Source organism: Furipterus horrens, unplaced genomic scaffold, assembly GCF_987537825.1.
Source record: "Furipterus horrens unplaced genomic scaffold, mFurHor1.1.pri manual_scaffold_4, whole genome shotgun sequence".
NCBI lineage: Eukaryota > Metazoa > Chordata > Mammalia > Chiroptera > Furipteridae > Furipterus > Furipterus horrens.
The window spans coordinates 179,342,526-179,367,497 of NW_028327174.1; the positions used below are offsets into that span (position 1 = coordinate 179,342,526).

Here is a 24,972-nt window from a genome sequence, read left to right on the forward strand (position 1 = left end):
GAGAAGAATCTCTTAATATAATTTAGGTTCTTAAAACTTTGAATTCAACAAATATTGGTTCAGTGTGCCTAACACTGTGCCAACAGCTGGGAACATAGAAACTAGTGAGACAGTAACTACCATCGGGAAATGCACTGTAGGACAGAAAGCATGTCAACAAATATGCAGAATTTAAAAGAAATTCCTTGGTTATCTTGTCTTTAGTAGAAGGATTATCACAAAATAACATATAATAGCTCAAGTTTTACTTGCTGTAGAAACTTCTTATATTTAGGCCATGAAATGAGATTTTCTAGTTAGCAATGCAATATTCTGAGAGAGAGAGAGAGAGAGAGAGAGAGAGAGAAAGAGAGAGAGAGAGAGAGAGAGTTTGCAGACCTGGGGCCTTACATCAATTATCATTTTCAGTCTTCACAACAAATCTAAATTCAGCATATATGCATTTTCTTTCTCTTGCTCAGAATCACAGCTTATCTGATGTCCATACCATTCTACCAAACTACTCATTGTATGTCTAGATCTCTAAGACTCCTTGTCTGACTCACTAAAAATGTTTTTGTTTTCTGTATTTTTTTCTCCTGGATCAGCATTTTATTCTCCATTTGTGCTACTGTTATTATCAGTGATCAAGCCAAGATGACCCATCCGTCATCCCTGGTTTTGTTTCATTACATCCTCACTTCAGAAAGGTCCAACTTTTTCTTAAACTCTCCTCTACCCCACATTCCTATGATCACAGCCTAGACCTGTTCATAACCAATAGCCAATCACATCACTCCAACCACTTCTATTTGGCCTTGACTTTTGTTGGTTCACTCCAAAATGTTTTGCACTGATTTAGACCTTCAGTATATTGATCCACCAAACTTTTCTACTGTTTATCCCTCATCTTCTATCTTCATTTGCCATTTTATCCAATTAGGTTCAAGATCCATTATTATATCCAGTTCTTCGTTCGCACCCTAGACTCCCTTTTGCCTCTCTCTCTCCCTTATTTTCTCTCTTTGAAAAAGCACTAATTGTGGTTGTTATCTTCTTAAGGATTTTATCTTATAGTTATCCCCTATTTCTTTTGAAACATCATTTCTGATTCCCTGCTGAATTATTCCCCTCTGTTTACCAATATACACTATTTCAAAACAACAAAATACAAAACTTTTTCATTGACCCTCCCCTCCATCCACCTCCAACTATTGTCCCATTTCTCTGCTTCTTTTCAGAAAAACACTCTGAGAATGAGTTGTTTCTATTCTTGTCTCCTTTTCCTCACTTCTTATTCACTTTTCAACTTAGTCCATCTTGCTAAAGTTTTGACTCTCCTCTGCTATCACTGAGATCGTCAAGAATTTCCCAGGATGCCAAATTAAATGATCGTTTCTGTTTTCAACTTACTTGCTTCATCAGTGGCATTGCACACAACTGGTTACTCATCTCTTCTTGAAATGACTCTCTTCTTGCACCTTGTCTGATATATGACTCATTTAATATCTGTTCCAATATTCTTCTGTTTTACCTTCCTATACTATAGTAGCTAGAAAGCTAAAAATCGTATTTCCCAGACTTCCATATCTATCAGTTTCCAGACATAAGGATTTAAGTAATGCCAATGAAATGCACTAGTAATTCTAGAAATTGAAATTGATAGAGGAATCAAAGCATAGAGCATGAAGCACTCTTTTTGCATGTGCGACATGACTGTAAAGCCAATTGATCATGTGGTGGTTTTCATCTCCATACTGTGGCTCAGGTAGTATGATCCTGGGGCCAGAAGTTGAGACAATGCCTGTGTTTCACTAGATTTCTGCTTGATAGGAATCCTCAGTTCTCAGTTATTCCTTGCTCTGGGAGTAATTTTTACAGGAGTAGCCCAACCCTCAAATTTGTAAGCATTTAATTTTCTGTATTGAATCCTATTCTGCTTAAAACTGATAGGTTTCTGTTATCTGCAACTGAAGTCTATGAAGCAGTTCTGTGACATTGTTTCTTTTTCCATTTCTCTTGTTGCCATTTTCAAATCTTCTCAGATGACTTTTCCTCTATTCAATCTTAAATGCTAAAGTACCCCAGTCACCTTCTGAGAATGTTCTTTAAATACTCTTCCCAGATAATTTCATTTAGTCTCATGTTTTATAAACTACATATATGGCTGATGATGCCAATCCCTTCTTATCTTTCAGTTTAAAACTCCAGAACTCATATGTAAGGTGACTCATTTATAAAGAAAGCTTTTAGTGAACAATGTCCTCATATTTAATTTATAAAATCAATAACTGAATAAAGAGTCGTGTACAGCTATGATTTAGAGAGGTAAAATAGCACTGGAAAACAGAAGACAAAACGACTTAAGGCAGATTTTTTTCCATCTAAGGAGAGTGATTTGAGATGACTAGGATGAAGCAGAAGGTCTTTATTATTCTACCTTTTAGTAATGTGCATTATTACTTTTGATAATTACAATGTGGTTAAATAGCAACAGACACGTATTTAATCCATTTAGTTGATCAGTCAAAATTGTGGACATCTAAAACAGTTCTTTACCAGCATGTGATAAAACCTTTGGTTGCTTGTTCCTCTGGACACTTTATGGATTACTTCACTTCAATTAGAAAAAAATAGCACCAAAACACATGCCTCACTATAGAGCTCCTGTGCATGATTTAGTGAAGAACACTGCTTTCTCTTTCACTTGTTCCTTTTGGCTGCGATTTCTGGAAATGCTTGGCTATAGTGCTGTTTAGAAATGATTGTGGGAGGTGGCTAACATTTGTTATGCATCACATCCTATGGATCCCCTTGGATACAAATGTTTTAATTACTGCAGTGGAATGAGGTGAGAAGCCTCACTATATTGATTTGTCAGGAATAAGACATTCCTTGCTCTGTTAATTCTTTGCCCTGGCTGTTAAAGAGCCGTTGCTTCTTGGTTTGCAGCCTGGAATAATAAGTTACATAAATAACTTCCTCGTGGCTGGTCCTCCTCCAAACGTGATGTGGTGCCACTATTCATTAATGTCGTGTCAGTGAGCAGACCGGCTTGGAATCTGCAATGACTGGCTTCATCTAGAAATTGCAGGAACGGTCATGGTGTTAAGCAACTGAATACAGGTGAAATGCCACTACAGACTATGCCGTCACTCAAAATCTGTTTGCATAAGAAAGCTGTTTTTCATGATCTGGGGGACAACACACAATTGCTCTTTGAAGCCCTGTTCATAAAATTACAAAAGTTAAAACCTTTTAAGTGAATTCTTTCTTGTTTCTTATATACAAGCAACAATCATTATCTACAATATAAAGGATTTAACTATGCGATATTAGATTAATACACATGCATTTTTTTTTTACCAAAGAAAAATTACGTTTTGTAAACTTATCACTTCTTACTGTAGAAATGCCATGGAAACTCAAAGAACCTGCAACTCCTGGTTCTTTTCTGGGTAAGCTCCAGTGTCTTATACTGAGAGCGGAGAGTTTCCTTGCTTCAAATGATTAGATGAACGCTCAGTGTGTGAGGCAAAGGTAACTACATTTGAAGAGGTAACTATGAAAAGAGGAAGGAAAAGCACCTTTGAGTGGCTTCATGTACAGCTGTGCCCAGCAGGGGAGTCCCATATGGAATGTGAGCAAACGGGGTATCTTTACGTGCAAATGGTAGAAAAATATAGAAAGGCAGACACACTGCTCTGTTTCTAGAATTGTTCCACTTCTCAGTATCATCATTTATCTTATCTTTTCCCTGAGATATATCTAGGAAAGGATAGCTGCATTGTTAAATCATTCGCCAAAATGAAGCAGTGGTTATATCCAGACCTCCGAAGAGGAGGAGCAAAAGGTCTTTTCTCCTTTACCGATTTGAAATCATAGAATAAGATTCCTATAAATGTTATAAAATTCTGTCACTATAGTATTTTGGAAGCCCCTAAAGCTATAAGATCACTGTTGAAATTTTTTGTTTAAATTTTTTTTTTTACACAAGCAGATCTTTTATTTATGGAAACTAATTCATTTGAATAATGGTGGGAAAATGTTATTGCAAAGACCTCAACAGTTCCAAATCTATAAGAAAAAAATCATTTATTTAAAGAACTTCCTTATGCAAATATACAAGTGCAGAGTGTTGTCACATATAGAAGTAGTTGTTAACAAAGGAGTAATAAAGGAAATATTCCTTTTTAAAAAGCAATACCTTCAAATTTGTTATTATTTTAGGTTTAAAAACATTATTCTAATAATTTATATTTATAAGTACATTCTACAAAGTAAAAGTATAACCTCAGATAAGTGTTTAAGTAAGAAGAAATAAAAACATTTTAACAAATCTTAGACTAGAGAGTTTTAGAATAAAGTGCAGAGTAATGAATTCCCCTTCAAGGTTTCAATTTCTGTGTAGATTTCAGAAATAATATGAAAGTATCACATTGACCAAGTCCCTTTATCTCCCATGTGGTTAGTTTCTTAATAAACCTACATAAAAGAGGATGTAAGATTAAATAATAGGGTCTTTTTTCACAGCCCTCATCCTATAATTCAGATAATAGTCCCTTTTGCCTAGAATAATTCTGTCAACTAATTTACATTGAATTTTAAAAATATTGTTTCTTCAACTCCTTTTTCACCATCAGCCATTAGCAGGTATTTCAAAAAAAATTGTAATAAGCTTTCATTTTAAAATAGATTTTGATTAAGGGAAGAGGGGCAACAATTTGCACATATACATATGGACATAGAGTTTCCATGTATCCCAATTTCACTTGTTATTGAAATCTTACATTAGTATGGTACACTCATTACAATAAAGGAATCATTATTGACACATTATTAACTGAAGTCCACAGTGTATTCAGGTTTTCGTAGTTTTTAACCATGTCCATTTTTTTTGTTTGTTTTAGAATAATTCATGACCATACATTGCATTCAGTACTTATGCCTCCATAGGCTCCTCTTGACTATGACAGTTTCTCAGACTTCCCTTCTCTTTGATGACTCTGACAGCTTTGAGGAGCACTAGTCAGATATTTTGTAGAATGTACTTCAGTTGGGATTTATCTGATACTTTTCTCATGATTAGACTCGATTTCTTGGTTTTTGTGAGGAAGACCACAGAGGTAAAGTGTCATTCTTAATACATCCTATCTAGGGTATAAACGATCAACATGAATTATTGTTGCTGAAGTTAACCTTGATCACCAGGCTGTGATAGTGTTTACTATATTTCTCCATTGTAAAATCACTCCTTTTCCCTTCCTCCACTCTTTGGAAAGATTTTACTCTGTGCAGCATACACTTAAGTAGAAGAGTTAGGCTCCACTTCCTTGAGGGCAAAAAATCTAAATTAATCATTTGTTATTCTTCTGCATGGGAGCTTTGTCTTCACCACGTCAAGTATTTAGCTATTCATCATATATTCATATTAGTGTAGGCTCATGAATATTTATTTTACATTTTGGATTACAACGCTGTCCACCAGCCATTTCATTCTTCACCTAATATACTATCTTAGTAACACGACTTTTAGATCAATTAAGAATACAAACAAAACATTTTATCATTTATTCCTTCACTGACATTTTTTTCTTTCTTCATATAGGTCAAAGTCTCTCATGTACTTTCTTTTAAGGTTTTCCTTTTGTCTTTGATATTCTGCAGTTTGAATGCCATATATGCCAAGGTGCGATCTAATTGCTCTATGTCTGGTTTGATATTCTTGAGCTTCCTGTATCAGCTGTCTGGTGGCTATCCTTAGTTTTGGAAAATTAATTGCCATTATTACTTTAACTATTTCTTCTGCTTCATTCTCTCTTTGTTCTCCTTCCAGTATTTCATTTACACGTTACTTTTTTATTTTCTATTGAGGCACCATTCTTGGAAGTTAGTCTAATTTTTTTTTTTTTTGACTCTGCATTTCAGATTGGGAGTTCTCTATTGCCCTACCTTCAAGACCACTGATATCTTGTTTAGCCTTTTGAGTTCATTGATAAACCTATAGAAGGCATTCTTCCCTTTTGCTTCAACTTTTTTAGTTGTTGCATTGCTTTTTACTACTTTTAGAGACATTTTGCATACTTTAGTCACCTGCTCTTGTGTGCTGTCTTCTTTTTCCTTTAGAGACCTTAACATATTAATCACATCATCTTATATTCCCTGTCTGGTCATTCTGACATCTGTATCATATCTGAGTCTGTTTCTGATGATTTCTTTAAATTATTTTTTGCCTTTGCCTTGCTTTGTAGTTAACCGTTGAAGGCTAAGTGTTTTACTGGATAATGAGCTACAGAAAATCAACATTTAGGGTGAGAGTTCATGCTATTCTGGCTGGGAATTGGGCTGTTCTTAATTTTTACTGTAATTAGGGGCTCCAGAAACTTTAAAATCATCTTGTGTGCTTGTTGTTGTGTCCTGGTGACTTTGTACTCATTTCACAGAGAAACTCTGTGTCCTGCAGCTCTCTGAGCTGTAATTTACTGTTTTTATACTGCGTCCCTTCTGGTGCGGTGGTTAGCTGAGGTGCGGAGGGAACACCTGCAATCCTGATTACATCTCAGCCTTCCAGTGAGACTGTGACGTGGGGTCATGATCATCAAATGTGCTTCTCTAGTGGCACAGCTCTCCCCTCACCACTCTTCCTCATTTACCCTATTGAGATTTCCCAATCTATTTGCATGAACCCCTGATCCCTGTGAGCTATTTTTGCTCTTACACAATACAGAAAGCCTGCAGGTGGCTGGGGTGGGAGAAATTCCCTTTTCCTCAGTGGGAAAGTCTGATAGACTCTTTTCCCCTGGGGTGTAAAGCTTTGCTATAGGAAAATTCTTTGAGTGTATTTCGTAATAATCATTCTTCCCCTCATCCTGTCAATCCATCCCAACCCCCAGCAATTCTTCAAAACTACAATTGAAGTATCCCTACCAGCTTAAGCTTTCAAGAGCTCTGCCCCATGAAGGAAGCTCGCCTAGGGCTGCTCTCTTGTCTGTCTCTCTTGTTTATAGGAGATAGTGGTAAAAATGGCAGTTATAGTAAAAAACTAAAATAAAAAGTAATTATTTTTCTATTTTTCCATCAAGAAACAACTCCCTTCTCTGACAAATTTCAGACTTACGTTTGATATCAGGTACCTTAGTCCAAATGATATTTTTTCTGATTCACTGGTGCTTAAATAATACCAAACAAGTTGGAAAAAACAAACGTTTTAATGTTCCATTGTTGTATTAATGATTTAGTTTTTTAAGTGAGTAGAAATTTAGAGATGGCTTCAACTATATGACCAGAAGCTTCTCTGGCTGTAAAAGGATTCCATCATAGGTCCCCTGGGTAAAGGCCTGTCTGATGCAACTACATAGAGTTAATGAACCATGGAGCCAATTTGGGAGAAAAAAGAAAGTTTGCAGGGGAGTGACACTGTAAGATTTTTATTAAACACTTAATAATCAAACATTATAAACCTGGGATTCTTAACTCTTCATGAAATCATAGACAATCTTTGCAATTAGACAGATTTTCAAAAATGTTCATAGAAGTTAATGCAAATAAAATTTTATTTAAATACAGAACAAAATTCCATGTTTCAAATGCTTAGATGGGAAAACATGTCCATTCAATTTGTTGGTCAGAAAATTGGCAGAATTTTACTTATTTCCAATTTCTTCTCATCTCACATAAAATTGAGACCTAAGAAATGACATGAATCCAGGAAGTATCTGATATCCAAAAGGATTCTCATTGTTATAAATAATTAAATAGATATAATAGCTGCTTATATATAACTCACATACACAAACATGCCCCACTTCTCTCTCTCTCTCACACACACACACACACACACACACACACACACACACAAAATGTCTAAAACTCTGTTAGGGTTGCAAAAGCCCAGGCTAATGTAATATTTGTCACCAGAAATGTTTAATAACATGTTGCAGTAGGTCATGGAAATAATTTATCTGGGTGATGCAGCAAGCTGTTTTTAGACATACTTCTCAAGTTTTGACAGCATCCAGCAAGGAATCCCATAAACCATGTTCTCTCTACTTTCTTCTCATATAAGAGAGAGGCAAGTCTTTTCCCGAGTAGATGCAACAGACCTCTTTGAACACCCTAGACTGCCTGAAAGTAACATTGGAACAGATACATAACTATAAAATATTAGTAAAGCAAAAGACAAGGAGTAAATAATGTTGATGATGAAATTTATGTGCACTCTAAGCCAATTACAGAGAAAACAAACTAACCTAAGAGTCCTCTTCAATTAGTGCACCAGTCCTAAATGGAGATGGTGATTATACTTGAGTATTAAGCTTGCAAAATACAGACCACAGTGAGTTACAGGAAGAGATCACAGGACGTAGAACCAGTGAGACACTGGAAAAATAATTTTTCTTCATGAAAAAATTAAGACTTGACATTAGCTTTAAAACTAAAAGACATGTATGAATTTAAGTTTTGCATGTATGACCCATGAGGGGAGAATAGTATGGACAATTTGTTCAGATTCAGTGCCTGGCCCTACTAGTCAATAGTGGTAGAATCTTGAGAAATGACTCGGTTTCCTATTTCTTTCTCTTTTTTTAACCTTTCATCATCTCACTTCATTTTTTAAATATATATTTTATTGGTTATGTTATTATAGTTGTCCAAATTTTTCCCATTTGCCCCCCTCCACCCATTCCCTCCATTCCCTCCAGCAATCCCCCACTTAGTTCATGTCGATAGGTCGTGCATAATAAGCACTTTGGCTTCTCCATTTCCTATACAGTTCTTAACATCCCCCTGTCTATTTTGTGCCTACCAATTTGTACTTCTTATTCCCTGTACTTTTTCCCCCATACTCCTCCTTCCCCCTTTCAGCTTATAATCCTCCAAATGTTCTCCATATCTATGATTCTGTTCCTGTTCTGCTTGTTTGCTTAGTTTGTTTTTTAGATTCAGTTGTTGATACTTGTGAATTTGTTACTTTTTTAATGTTCATAGTTTTGATCTTCTTTTTTGTACATAGTTTAACATTTCATATAATAATGGCTTTGTGATGGTGAACTCTTTTAGCTTTACCTTGTCTGAGAGGCACTTTATCTGCCCTTCCATTCATTCTAAATGATAGCTTTGCTGGATAGAGTAATCTTGGTTGTAGGTCTTTGCTTTTCATCACTTTGGATACTTCTTGCCAGTCCCTCCTTGCCTGCAAAGTTTATTTTGAGAAATCAGCGGAAAGTCTTATGGGAGCACATTTGTAGATAATTCTCTGCTTTTCTCTGGCTGTTTTTAGGATTATTTCTTTATTTTTAACCTTTGTCATTTAAACTATGATGTGTCTTGGTGTGGTCCTCTTTGGGTATAACTTGTTTGGGACTTTCTGTGCTCCTGGACTTGTATGTCTTTTTCCTTCACCAAACCAGGGAAGTTTTCTTTCATTATTTTTTCAAATAACACAGGGGAACAATTTTTAACATAATTCCAGTTGAGTTCAATGTCTTAGCTATTTTAGACTTAAATAGGCATGCTTATTTCTTTTTTTTTAAAGTATATTTTATTGATTATGTTGTTACAGTAGTTCCAATTTTTTCCCCTTTACTCCCCTCCACCAAGTATCTCCCTCCCCCAGCATCCCTCCCCAAGTCCATACCCATGGTTCGTAAAAAATAACTATCCCTCCCTCTCAGATATTAAGACCCTTTGTAATCTTGTAAAGGACAATGGGCGAAGGTCTCAAGCTCCTCTAGCTGCTTCAAGCTGGACATGGTCGTCGTCCTACCTACCCTTGGATCCAGAAATCCCTAATAATAGTGGGGGTGTGGAGGGGAGGGTGGCCTTCCCACATGGGGAAGGATTGTGCAGACTCCAGGTCAGTTGGCTGTCTCTGGACAACGGCGTGCTTGGTTTAGCAGGCTGGCATCCTTGTTGTGTTCCAGCCATTTAGTTCAGCCAAACTGTTGAGTCTCAGGAGGCAGCGCTGCAGAGAGGATTAAGTGAGGCTTATGCGTACAGACAATCACTCAGGTAATGCGGTCATAGGCTTATGCCCTCTGGTTCAACTTTGCTCATTTGTTTGTGTTGTTCATTAGTTTCCTGTAATAGGTGACAGCATAACGTATTTTTCTTTCGTTGACTGGCTTATTTCGCTAAGCATAATTCTCTCTAGTTCCATCCATGTTGTTGCAAATGGTAGGAGTTCCTTCTTTCTTTCTGCTACATAGAACTCCATTGTGTAAATGTACCACAGTTTTTTGATCCACTCATCTACAGATGGGCATTTAGGTTGTTTCCAGCACTTGGCTATTGTAAATAGTGCTGCTATGAACATTGGAATGCATAGCTTCTTTTGAATTGGTGTTTCAGGATTTTTCGGATATAGTCCCAGTAATGGAATTGCTGGTTCAAAAGGCAGTTCCATTTTTAGTTTTTTGAGGAAATTCCAAACTGTTTTCCATAGTGGCTGCACCAGTCTGCATTCCCACCAGCAATGCACCAGGGTTCCCGTTTCCGCATCCTCTCCAGCACAAGTTGTTTGTTGATTTGTTGATGATGGCCATTCTGACTGGTGTGAGGTGGTATCTCATTGTGGTTTTTATTTGCATCTCTCTGATGGCTAGTGATGTTGAGCATACTTTCATATGTCTATGGGCCCTCTGTATGTCTTCTTTGGAGAAGTGTTTGTTCAGGTCCTTTGCCCATTTTTTAATTGGGTTGTCTGTCTTCTTGGTGTTGAGTTGTATGAGTTCTTTATATATTTTGGAGATCAATCCCTTGTCTGAGATGTCATTGGCGAATATATTTTCCCATATGGTTGGTTTCCTTTTCATCTTGCTGATGTTTTCTTTAGCTGAGCAGAAACTTTTTAGTTTGATGTAGTCCCATTTGTTTATTCTTTCCTTTATTTCCCTTGCCTTAGGAGATATATCAGTGAAAATGTTGCTATGTTGGGTATCTGAAATTTTCCTGCCTATGTTTTCCTCTAGGACTTTTATGGTCTCACGGCTTACATTTAAGTCTTCGATCCATTTTGAGTTTATTCTGGTGTATGGTGTAAGTTGGTGGTCTAGTTTCATTTTTTTGCATGTCCCTGTCCAGTTCTCCCAACACCATTTGTTAAAGAGGCTCTTTTCACTCCATTTGATGTTCTTTCCCCCTTTGTCAAATATTAGTTGATCATATGAACCTGGGTTTATTTCTGGGCTCTCTATTCTGTTCCATTGATCTATATGTCTGTTTTTATGCCAGTACCAGACTGTTTTGATTACCGTGGCCTTGTAGTATAGTTTGATATCAGGTATTGTGATTTCTCCTACTGTGTTCTTCCTCAAAATTGCTGTGGCTATTCAGGCTCTTTTTTGGTTCCATATAAATTTTTGAAGTATTTGTTCTAGGTCTGTGAAATATGTTGCTGGTATTTTAATAGGGATTGCATTGAATCTATAAATTGCTTTGGGTAGTATGGACATTTTAATGATGTTGATTCTTCCCATCCATGAGCATGGTATATGCTTCCATTTATTTGTATCTTCTTTAATTTCTTTCTTCAGTGTTATGTAGTTTTCTGAGTACAGGTCTTTTACCTCCTTGGTTAAGTTTATTCCTAGGTATTTTATTTTTCTTGTTGCTATGGTAAATTGAATTTTTCTTTCAGTTTCTATCTCTGAGTTTTTATTGTTGGTGTATAAAAATGCCTTGGATTTCTTAATATTGACTTTGTATCCTGCTATTTTGCCGAATTCACTTATTAGGTCGAGTAGTTTTTTTGTGGAGTCTATAGGGTTTTCTATGTACACTATCATGTCATCTGCAAATAGTGACAGTTTTACTTCCTCTTTTCCAATTTGGATGCCTTTTATTTCTCTTTCTTGTCTGATTGCGGTGGCTAGAACTTCCAAGACTATGTTGAATAGGAGTGGGGAGAGCGGACATCCTTGTCTTGTTCCTGATCTCAGGGGGAATGCTCTCAGTTTTTGCCCATTGAGTATGATGTTGGCTTCAGGTTTCTCATATATGGCCTTTATTATGTTGAGGTATGCTCCCTCTATTCCCATTTTGCTGAGAGTTTTTATCATAAATGGGTGTTGTACTTTATCAAATGCTTTTTCTGCATCTATTGATATTATCATGTGGTTTTTGTCTTTCATTTTGTTTATGTGGTGTATTACGTTTATTGATTTGCGAATGTTAAACCATCCTTGCATCCCTGGGATGAATCCTACTTGATCGTGGTGTATGATCTTTCTAATGTGTTGCTGGATCCGGTTTGCCAATATTTTGTTGAGGATTTTAGCATCTATGTTCATCAGCGATATTGGCCTGTAGTTTTCTTTCTTTGTTGTGTCTTGACCTGGTTTTGGAATTAGGGTTATACTGGCTTCATAGAATGAGTTTGGCAGTCTTCCCTCTTCTTGTATCTTTTGGAATAGTCTGAGAAGGATAGGAGTTAGTTCTTTCCTAAATGTTTTGTAGAATTCACTTGTGAAGCCATCTGGTCCAGGGCTTTTCTGTGCTGGGAGTTTTTTGATTACTGCTTCAATTTCACTAGCTGTTATTGGTCTATTCAGACTTTCTGCTTCTTCTTGATTCAGTTTGGGAAGACTATAGGTTTCCAGGAATTTGTCCATTTCCTCTAGGTTGTCAAATTTCTTGCCATACAGTTGTTCGTAATAATTTCTTATAATCCTTTGTATTTCTGTGGTATCAGTTGTGATTTCTCCTCTTTCATTTCTGATTTTATTTATTTGGGTCCTTTCTCTTTTTTTCTTGATGAGCCTGCTTAAAGGCTTGTCAATTTTGTTTATTTTTTCAAAGAACCAGCTCCTACTTTTGTTGATCTTTTGAATTGTTAGTTTAGACTCTATGTCATTTAATTCTGCTCTGATCTTGATGATTTCCTTCCTTCTACTTGATCTGGGCTTTGCTTGTTGTTCTTCCTCTAGATCTTGTAGCTGTAGGGTTAAATTTTTTATTAGATATTCCTCTAGCTTTTTTAGGTAGGCCTGTATTGCTATGAACTTTCCTCTTAGGACTGCTTTCGCTGTATCCCATAGGTTTTGGGTTGTTGTGTGTTCATTATCATTAGTTTCCAGAAACTTTTTGATTTCTTCCTTGATGTCATTGTTAACCCATTCATTATTTAATAGCATGTTATTCATTCTCCATGAGTTTGAATGTTTTTGAGTTTTTTCCTTGAGGTTGATTTCCAATTTTAAGCCATTGTGATCTGAGAAGATGCTTGATATAATTTCAATTTTCTTGAATTTGTTAAAGCTTGTTTTGTGTCCTACCATGTGGTCTACCTTTGAAAATGTTCCATGTGCACTTGAGAAGTATGTATATTTTGCTTCTTTGGGGTGAAAACTTCTATATTTATCGACTAAGTCCATTTCATCTAGAGTGTTGTTCAGTGCCTCAATATCTTTGGTGTTTCTCTGCTTCAAAGATCTGTCCATTGTTGACAATGGGGTGTTAAAGTCCCCTACTATGAGTGTGTTGTTGTCTATATCTTTCTTGGAGTCTTTCAAAAGTTTCCTTATATATTTGGGTGCTCCTAAGTTGGGTGCATATATATTTATAAGGGTTATATCTTCTTGATGGATTTTTCCCTTAAGTATTATGAAATGCCCTTCTTTGTCTCTTTTTATGGACTTTGCTGTGAAATCTGTTTTGTCTGATATAAGTATTGCTACCCCGGCTTTTTTTTCATGCCCATTTGCTTGAAATACTTTTGTCCATCCCTTTACTTTCAGTCTGTGTAGATCTTTTGTTCTAAGGTGGGTCTCTTGTAGACAGCATATATGTGGGTCATTCTTTCTAATCCATTCAGCTACCCTATGTCTTTTAATTGGAGCGTTTAATCCATTTACATTTAAGGTTATTACTGATAAGTACTTATTCATTGTCATTTTTCCCCTTTGTACTCGTGTTCTTCTCTGTCTCTCTCTGTTTCTTTATCTTCTTAGAGCAGACCCTTTAGCATCTCTTGCATTGCTGGTTTGGTGGAGATGTATTCTTTTAGCCTTCTTTTGTCTTGGAAGCTCCTTATTTCACCCTCCATTTTGAATGAGAGCTTTGCTGGGTATAGTATTCTAGGTTGTAGGCCTTTGTTTTTCATTGCTTGGAATATTTTTTGCCATTCCCTTCTGGCTTGTAGTGTTTCTGCTGAGAAATCTGATGATAGCCTTATTGGAGTACCCTTGTATGTTATTAGTTGTTTTTCTCTTGCTGCTTTTAGGATCCTCTCTTTGTCTTTGAATGTTGCCATTTTAATTATGATGTGTCTTGAGGTGGGCCTGTTGGGGTTCATCTTCATTGGGACCCTCTGTGCTTCCTGGACTTGCGTGACTCTTTCTCTCGTCATGTTAGGGAAGTTTTCTGTCATTAGTTTTTCAAAGAGGTTTTCTATCCCTTGCTCTTCTTCTTCTCCTTCTGGAATTCCTATGATACGGATATTATTACGTTTCATGTTGTCCTGCAGCTGTCTTAGGACCTCTTCAGTCTTGTTCAGTCTTTTTTCATTTTGTTGCATTGTCTGGGAGTTTTTGTGTAGGTTGTCCTCCAGCTCGCTGATCCGATCTTCTGCTTCCTCTAGCCTGCTTTTAATTCTTTCTACTGTGTTCTTCAATTCAGAGATTGTATTCTTCATTTCCTCCTGGCTCTTATTGATAGCTTCTATGTCCTTTTTCATGCTCACGTAATTTTCTGTGAGTTCCTTGTAGTTTTTCTGGAGTTCTTTGTAGTTTCCGCTGAGCTCATTCAGCTTCTCCATAATCCATGTTTTGAATTCCATATCTGATAGTTCGCTCCCCTCTATTTCATTTAGCACTCTTTCTGGGGATTCTACCTTTCCTTTTGATGGGAGGTTGTTTCTCTGTCTCCCCATTTTTGTGACTCCTATTGTTTGTTGGTGCTTCTTAGAATGATCTGCACTTCCTGGATCTGCCTCTGGTGGCATCAGATCCTGTACCAGTCTGGCCCTAGGCAGCCTGTTGGAGACTTCCAGGGATCTACTGCTGTTGTCTGTCTTCTTTGATTGTTAATCTACTCAATCTGTGATTAGCTGTCAGGCTTAAGGACTGTGGATGTGGCAGCTTAATTCCTGTCGGCAGGGCTTTTGCTTCCCCTCTGGCTGCCGCCACATGGAGGGGAATGGTCTACCCGCAGTACTGGGGATGAGTCAGCACTGGGACCAAGTCGGCTGCTCCTCCAGTTCTCCCCTCAAAGCCACCGTGCCAAACTCTCCCCAAGTGTCTCCAGTCCTCTCTGCCTTCCCTCTGCTTGAGCCCAGGGTAAGTGGTGGCCAAAATATTTTCGTATGTGATCCACTTAAGAGCTCTTTTTCTCCTGCTGTTTCTCTCCGGCTAGCAAGAAACCCTGTGGCTTTTCGCTTTTCACAGCTGATACTATTTTACTTTCCACTTTGTTGCTGTAGGCTGGGAAGCCCAGCTGGGGGTTTAGACCCTGCCCTTCTCAGGGGGAATCCCCGGCTGCTGAGCTGTTTCTCAGTCCCTTCAGCTGCCACCCATGTGAGCCCAGCCAGCCCTTCCGCGTCTCCGCACTCTCTACCGGTCAAGTTGTGATGTAGCGGCCTTTTCTGTCTCTCCGTGGTTATAAGACTTCTTTCCAGCTAGTGTTCCGTTGGTTATTCCAGATGATTTCTCCAAAATTAAGTTGTAAATCCAGACTGGTCCTGGGAGGAGGTTAGTGTAGCTTCCATTTACTCCTCCGCCATCTTGGATCCTATAGGCATGCTTATTTCAAAACTGCAGTTAGTTTTCTTCTATCACATCAATTTTTTCCCTATACCTCTTATTTTAATGAGACCACTCTAGGCTTGATTGAGCCTAAATCAAGGGAAGCATTAGTGCTCTCCTATTGGCTAATAGCAAACCTTCCTTGAGTGGGGAGGGATGGGGGATGACCTTGGAGACCAGAGATAGTTTCATACTTGTCTAGGCTATTCAGTTACACATGAGACAGTGTGGTGAAAGGTTGTGTGCTGCTCTATATAGTGAATTGTATTCCGAAGTGTAGTATGAGTTCTTGTCTGTATACAAGGAGTTAGCAGACTTTATTTTTTTATTTACATATGTACTTACTTCCTTTCCTTCAGATCATGTCTGCCTCTGCTATTTCTCATCGTAAGTGCCTAAACAACCCTGATACATTTTGTTATATCTGTGGCAGTTTTACCATTCCCAGTCAAAGAACAAACATCAGTGCATTTGTCAGGCAAGCCTATTTTGCATAATTTAAAGTAAAACTTGGTGATCAAGATAAGTCTTGGGCCACTCACAATATGTGCAAACAGTGTGTTGAGAGTTTATGGATGTGGACAAAGGGAACACGTGATAAATTGCCATTTGGTAAACCTATCGTTTGGCGAGAGCCCAGAGATCATTCAAGTGATTGTTACTTTTTTATAGTGGAAACATCAGGATATAACAAGAAAAATAAATGTAAAATAGAGTATCCTAGTCTACCCTCAGCTATATGCCCAGTGCCTCATTCAGCTGAAATCCCAGTGCTAGTTTTCACTGAACTACCCTCTTTCGAAAAACAGGAGTATGGTGAAGAACTAAGTGACAGCAATGATGAAGATTTTGAAGTTGAAGATTACTCAGTTCATAAGGGATTTGATCAGCATGAATTGAATGATTTGGCATAAGATTTGGGACTATCCAAATAGGCTTCAGAACTCCTAGCATCAAAACTGCATGAGAAAAACTTGCTTGAAAAAGGAGTGAAGGTATCCTACTTTTGATCAAGAGAAAGTGCATTTCTGCACTTACTTTCCTTTGTATGTACATTTTGTATAATTTTGGGGACAAAGGGAAGGTATCCTGTACCTTAAAAAGTTGACATGATAGAGAACAACTGTGGTTATTTTTGGATTCAGATGCCAAAAGTTAGTCAAAAACAAGTGTCAGATCTAACTCAACAAAAATTGTGTTCCCCAGTGTAAGTTTTCAATTTCTTGCTTTTCCTTTTCTCTTTCTGGCACCCCTATGATTCAGATGTTGGTACATTTGGAGATGTCCCAGAAGCTCCTTATTCTATTCTTGTTTCTTTGAATTCATTTTTCTTCTTGCTGTTCTGATTGAATGCATTTTTTATTCTTTATGTTCCAAATCATTGATTTGATTCTTGGCTTTATCCACTCCACTGTTGGTTTCTTGTAGATTTTTCTTGATATCACTTAATGCAACCTTCCTTTCTGCCTGAGTCTTTTTTTTTTATGCTGTTGCAGTACCCAGTGAGTTTTTTGAGCATCCTGACAATCAGTGTTTTGACCTCTGCATCTAATAGGTTGCTTATCTCTACTTCATTTAGTTCTTTTTCTGGAGCTTTGCTCTGTTCTCTCACTTGGGCCTTATTTATTTTTCCTCCTCAATTTGGCAGACTCCATGTGTTTGTTTCTGTGTATTAGGTAGAGCTGGTTTTACTCCCTGTCTTAGTAGCTTGGCCTATTGTAGAAAAGTCACCTATAAATTATGAGGGGCAGAGCCTTAGATAATCACCAGCATGGGGCAACCTGGTTCACAGCCTTGTGGCTCTGTTATGGGGGAAGGCTCAGAGAGGGGACAGTGCCACTGCATGGCCTCTGGAGATTTTCCCAGGAGGAAGCTGTCTCATTACACTCGCCTGTTGCTAGTTCATTTTCTCCCAAATGGCACTTGTGCCCTTCCTGTTACTGGTCTGGTGCTTAATCCCAGAGGGGGTGGGTCCCCGTAAGTCCTGAGACCTTTGCTAGCCCTTTAAGAAGAGTCTCCTGAGAATTCTGCAGTTTCTTTGCCATCCCAACTCCCACTGGTTTTTACAGCCAGAAGTTACAGAGACTTATCTTCCTGGCGCTGGAACACTTGGCTGGGTGGTCTGTTCTGAGGCTAGGATCCCTTGCTCCCAAAGTATCCCTTCCAATTTTTATCTACCACATGTGAATGTGGGACCACTGCAAGAGTCGAGTATGGGTCAGCCTTGTGTCCCCCTCCCATGGCAAGTGGGTCCCTGCATGGTCCCTGCCTCCCTGTCTCAGTTTCCTACTTCTAAGATAATAAATATAACAGTGTCTAACAACCACAGGGTCATTATGAAGGTTAGATGATAAAGTAAAATGTAATGTGCTTAGAAGAGTGTTCTGTACTTAATAATTTCTCAATAAATGTCAGTTTCTATCATGATGTGTTATACAAATAATATATGAGATTCTGATATATGAAACATGTATGTGTATTATAAATTATGTCTGTAATATACCTTAATAAAATTAGGTATACTATAGATATACAAGATATGCTAAGTGTATATATACAATGTAAATTTGTATATATTTTTTATTTAAAATTTGTGCATACATACTTAGATTAATGGTGCATTTTATAAAGTCGATTTTAAACAATATAAGTCATTTACAACTTATATGTCTATCACTCAATTTACAAAACCATACACCAAAATAGAACATGTATTTTTTGTGTTTTATTTATATGAAATCATATATTTTTTCAATGTGTCCAGGGCATGAACCAGGCAGAGGCACAACCCAAAGCCAAGCTGGGATAAAGTAGGCGTTACTTTGTCCCTTGCTGATATGAAACAAGCAGCACCAAACCAGGCACAACTCTAACCAGGGCAGGGACAAAAATTAAAAATATTTTATATTAAATCACCTAACACTGGAGTATCAAAATTTACAGAATAAAAATTATTATTTCCTGAAAGCAATATTCAGTAGGCCTAAAATTACTGAGTTTTGTACACACTTGACTAGGGTATGAATATTAATTTAATCTACCTTTTGGGAAAAAGTATTCATGATTTCCACTAAGGGCATATTTTATTGATAGATGATAAAGTTTTTATTATAATTATTCAAGTTGATTATACTTGCAATTCAAATGCAGCACATAATGATCTACTTTCTAGTTCAGGTTTTATGAAATAGAATTTTTGAAAACAAGGATAGAACATCATGCTCATGAAAAAATTGCTAAACTATGGTCATTTTTCATCCTTTATGTAGTTAGCAAACCATTCACTATTCACAGACACATGCACACATGTAGGCACATACATGTCTACATACTATTTCAGATTTTGAGATAGAAATAGGTCAATTATAGCAATATGGAATAGGATTAGAATGATTATAGAATTTGTTATTTAAACTGGAACATTCTGACAGTGAAGAATAGCCCCATTTATAATTACACAGGGATGACAGGTGTAAAGTTGGACTGTCCTATGCCAACCAGAATGCACGGTTACCCTAACTGGATATGGGAAAGAGTATATCCGGCCCTTATGAGCTTACACTAGAACAGACACACATGATTTAATTTGAAGGCAGCCATTTACATCTCGCAGCTGGGTAAATACATGTATACTCCCCTTAATCATTAGCTTTCTCATCTAAACAAAGCAGTTAATATTACCTTTCACAGACTTGTTGTAAGAGTCTGATGTGAAAATGCATATAAAATAATGTTCCCATCACATAATAAGCTCTTGATATAAGTTAACTGCTGTGTTACTACCAGTAGGTTTAATGGTTAAACAATTTGTTATGATAAACAACATGCCTTAGCATATATTATGTGTTGGTAAATATGGTGAATTACAAAATAATCATATTTAGTATGTGTTTTGAAATGAAATTAGTTAGGCCATTTATATCAATGTCTCTTCTTTTGTTCTTACCTATATTCAACTCCATATATACTTTTTCCTTAATTTATAAATTTACTGATGATAGGGACAACGTCAATAATATAGGTCTACTGACTATGGTATTTTGCAAATAAAAAGTGTTCATGATATAATACAATATGAAAAAAAAATCTCTGTGAAAAATAAGGTACATTACAAGATCCTGAGCTACATTTTTATACCTGAGTTGCCCAGAGTGAATCATGGTTTGTGAACCTATAATTTATATTACTCTTTTTTTTCAGGGCTGCTCAAATTAAAATGCTAGCCTGTATTCACTCCCTTTCCTTGCCTTTTCCTTCCCTCCCCCACTGCCTCCCCCCTTTCTTTTTTTCTCTCTCCCTCCCTCTTTCCCTTACTGCCTCTCTAGTATAAACAACTCCTTCCTATTCTTTGTTTATACAAGTTGCAGTAATAGAGCCTGAGGCATGACAACATATTTTTCAAAGCAAAGTATGCTAAATCAATGAGCTGGGGAAAGGCAAGTACTTTAAGAAATTGCCAGAGAGTATGGAAAAGAAGAAAGTTTGCCTAAATTCTCAGAACCTCTTATCAAATTGCCATGGTCAGTGGATACTTTTCAAGTTCTATCTTCCTTAACCCCTCCGAAAGTGTTTCTTCTTTTAAACCATGTTCTTTGACTCTGGGGTGAGTTTTGTATTCTCTGTCACTTCAGAGAATTCTCTTCTTCAACATAATTTTACTCTGCTTGCTCCTTGAATGTTTCTTTTAAAATAATCTTGAATATCTGTGATGTATTCTATTGTAGCAAGTGGATAATATAACTACTCAGGGGAAATTTTATTTTTCTTAATTTGGGTGCCTTGAGGGACACCCCATAGCACACCTAAGGCATGCAATACCTCTACACACTTTTCTTAGTTCCCATACTTTCCGCTTTTGACTTATGAATGCCTTTGGTATTTATCCTTATTTCACTGGGATAGAGATATTTCCTTGGTGAGGTGAGAAATGTTACAACCTTGGATTTATTTGGCTCCATGTTCTCTAGGGGTTGTTCTACTGTGTTTTAGATTATTTTGGATTCCACTAAGTTATAATAAAAATAATTTATCTGTGAAATAAGCCATCTCACATCACAAAAGGATTACAGAATTCTTTGAAAAGAATAAAACACATATGGAAGCATTGCAAAATCCATGAAGAATTCCTACTGACTTGCTTAAAAATTCTAATTGCCTCAGGGACAAACAATTTAAATTTTAGTTCCTTTTTTTAAAAACGAGTAAATCTTTCCCTAAGCGAATTCATTTGGGTCATTGTTTCAGAGGTTTTATAAATTCATATGTATCTTCCTGGGAAATCCCCAACCCTTAAAAAAGATTTTTTTAAAGCATTTTTGTACCTTGTTATGCTATGAACTTTGTACTTTTAGTGATTAATTTAGGGCCATGTAATCCAGAAAGAGAAAATAAAAATAATTGAGGCCATCCAACTGCTGGCTAAAAGGACAGACAGAGCCAGCCTGTAACATAGTGTTGATGACTTGATGATGATGTATCTCAGCAGGAAAGGTGTCGGAAGTGCTCTGAAAGCTCAAAGAACATGATTTCAATCAGAGGGTCTAGCTTTAGGATACAGCTGTTCTCGGTTTGACTAGCTAATCAACTGTGGTCATTTTTTAAAAAGACTATTGAAGAGAAAACAAAAGTCATAAAAATAAAACTACAACAGTAAATACAATACATTGAAGCAACATAACAAAGTGCTTGAGCTCATTATCAGAGAAGGAAGGACAGTGTTCTCTGGCCTGGCCTAAACCTACTCGTGACAGCCATGGAGTCTTCAGATTTTTTTCCCTCCCATTTGGAGGAATCTTCTATGTTCTCTGCATATCGACAGATGTTAAAACACTGTCTGAGTGGTACTGGGGTGCCCAGGGGCTGGTCAGATGCTTCACTCTGTCCATTGATTCCTGAATTGTGCCCCAACTCTTAAAGGAGATCTCCTTCCTTCTTACATCTCTCATTGCTAATTGTTCCCAATAGTGAAGGACAGTAGTGAGGGTTAGAGAAGGAAACTGGGTGAATGACAAGAGTCCTCCTCTTATTCTTTTTCAACTAGATAAGACACCGGGAACAACTGACTTTGATCATAGCACTTTTACAGTTCTTACAGCAACTCTGCTTCTAGAACTATCTCTACTACCACACCCTGCCTCCCTGCTCCCTCCAAACAGGCTGTGCTCTTGAACATAGGATTCCTGGTGTGGACTGGCCATGATTTTTTTTGGAAAATTATCATAGACATCTCTTTTTCCAGTAGCAGGGCAGGGGTTGGGGTGGAGAGAGAGAGAGAGAGAGAGAGAGAGAGAGAGAGAGAGAGAGAGAGAGAGAGAGAGAGAGAGAGAGAGAGAGAGCAAGCAACCGACCATTCTGTGGCTCTGTCCTAGTGACACCTTTTGCTTTCACCCTGAAATCTTCTCCTTATGCTTGATTTCTCCCTTTTGTTCCTAATCCTGTGGCTGGCAAGATGTATGCATAACCAAAGTAGGAAGTTTAGCAATGATATTCTCAACAAGTGAATTGTTAACCTTCACTGTCTTTCTTGGCTTCTGTTTCGAAAGAGCCCAGGAATGTATGAACACAATGAGTAAAGAACACTAGCCATGCATTTGAAAGAGCATTGGATAACATGGAAACAATGTGGAGCCCAAATGAGCTGTGAATGCAACTGAGTTGTCATGTTTTCTGTAATTTATCATATTAGTATTAACCACTTTAAAAAATTATCTTTTCATTTGGATTTTACTCAGCTCATTTCCTTTGTCTTCTTAAAGGATGATTTTCATTAACTTAAATAATTTCATAAAATTTAAACATAATTTCTCATGCCTGGAGTTTCATGGGTGCTTCCTGGGTTATGGATTTTTTTCTCATGATACCAATAATCTCCAGGGATCTTATATTGTCACCTACTGAAAGCTGTCTGCTTCTTCATCTAGTTTCTCTTCAAGGGCCTGAAGGGGAAATTGTGCAGAATATGCTCATCCTTAATTTTACCACCCTGACCCCAACTCTCTAACATATCAATGGAATCTTTCTACTTAGATAATCCAAAAGGTTGAATACTTCCCGAAGGGCATTTGAGGAAGTAAAGAGCAAAGATTGACATTTTTTGGTTACTTTATACATCTCCTTTATTGCTCTCCCTTATTGCTTGAAGACAAGAAATGGAAAAATCTCTTATAGGAAAACTAGATCTAATAGCTGGATTGGGTATTTCTCTTAAAAAATTCTGGCATAATATTATCAGAAAAAATGTAAGTAGAAGCTGAGATGACAAAATCTCAATGGAAAGTCCTTTTAGATGGAGCCCTAAAAAAAAAAAATCCTCTGTGGAATATTTCAACTTCTGATCTAGATCTCTCTCCTCAGGTGCCCTTCTCCTTTTCCACTATAAACTACCCCCAATCTCATGTGGCAACCCAATTCCCTCTCTCAAAAACAAACAAACAAACAAAAAACCAAAATTACCCCTCTTATAAGAAGAGATTTCAGTTTTTGACTTCTTCATATTTTTTAGAAAAGAAAGCTGTCTCTTGGGTTTCATCTGAATGAACATTGACATTTGCCTTTTCTCAACTCACAGGCTCCTGAGAACAGAGAGCTCTACTCTATCTGGGCCCTGCCATTCTAGATGAGTATATGCAGCATTGAGAACTACAGGCAGGCTGGTGTCCATATGGCTCACCTCTGTAGGAAGTATATCATGTGGAAACCAGTGCTAGTTATCACTGGAGACAATACGATCTAATTCTACACATTGATAAATTCATTTCTCCTGCTGGCCGCCCATGTCTAACCTGAAATTTTTGTAATTAGAATAAAATGGATGTTTCTTACCCCACTTATGACCATATGACACTACTAAAATGGTCACTAGGTTACTCCTTCGCTTGAATTAAATTATTTCCATTTTGGTCATACTTTTATGAAAGGGTTAGCTAATCTACCAATATACTGTCTCTTTCCCCTGCTTGTTGTCTGTGACTTTAATGAAGTCAGGGTTATGCCTGTTTTCTTTATATTTGTGACCCTCAGCACAGAAAATGTCTAGCAAAAGGTCGATACTCCACACACGTTTGTTGAATTACTAAATAGAGGTGTTAGGTCAGAGAGGCACATGCTCTGTCATTGTTGAGGTGGTCCAGCCCAGTGTGCCATGGCTCAAGAACGTGCAAAAAAAATATGTCCAATACCTTTAGTCATAGCCTGTATGGATTTGAGAGGAATATACCCTTGGCTTTTTGATGAGTCCTGTGGTGTCAGTAAGAAGCTGATTAAGGATGAGAACTCTGACAATCTTTAAATCTCTTTTTTTATATCAGAAAGAATACAAACACAATGAAAAACCTGACATATCTGAGCCATTTTGAAGAATTTAAAATGTAAAAGAAAAGGCAGCAATTAAATTAGTCACTTTCAAGCAGTCTCTCTTCCTGCAAGCATCAAGTCAGAGGCCCCCAGAAAAATGACCTGTTCATGATCCAGCACCATGAGAAATCTCACCAGGCCCCTTCCATCACCACCATAATTCTATCACCCTTTAACATTGGCTTCATGTATGTGGTCTCCTCCTTACTTCTTTATTTCTAGTTTCTGCCTCATGGCCCAGGACTTTTAGATTCTTCAGTAGCAATTTATTTTCTTAACCCTCATTTTTCCACTGGATGATAGTGGCTCTATGCTTTATTGCTGATGGACCAATCTCATTCCTCTACCACATATCAGGCCCCTATTTGCCCTGGAGTGTTCAGAATTCATTACTGTTGTTCAGAAATCATTTACTCGTTTTTTAGGGATACTCACTTGTCCCTTCCTTGAGGCCATGTGAAATGCAATTCGAATGTGGATGGAAAAATACTCAAAAAATAAAATACTTTAGATCTGAGCCATTTGACTCATGTGGCACTTGGGTCAGTAGAGTCACTATTTCCTAAATAAAAATCGGAGAAATAATGCACATTTTGGGAGATGCTACAATCTCTGTTCATGGAGGGAGTTGCAGGTAGGTAGGTGGTAAGAATTCTTACCACTGCATGTTTTACTTTTCCTTCATTTCCTTTGTTTTATTTTGTGGTGGTGGACAAAATGATAAATCGTTTCAAACTTTTCACAGGGCTGCTCTCTGCATGAAGATGCCCAAACCTCCTAGCAGCAGTCAGCAATAAATAGTGACGTCCTAGCCCAGGGTAGCATCATTACCACATACAGCCCTTGGCAGAAGTGATGAGAAGAGGAGAAATATGTAAGGAACCGATGATGCAAATATGAA

General features: G+C 37.3%; 1 non-coding gene across 1 annotated transcript; it reads right to left on the bottom strand.

The window, feature by feature from the left end:
* Positions 1 to 18,471: 18,471 nt before the first annotated feature.
* On the bottom strand, positions 18,472 to 18,606 carry LOC150013481 (small nucleolar RNA SNORA48). Its single transcript, XR_016511050.1, has one exon. It is a non-coding gene; the product is annotated as a small nucleolar RNA SNORA48 (small nucleolar RNA).
* Between the last annotated feature and the right edge of the window lie 6,366 nt (positions 18,607 to 24,972).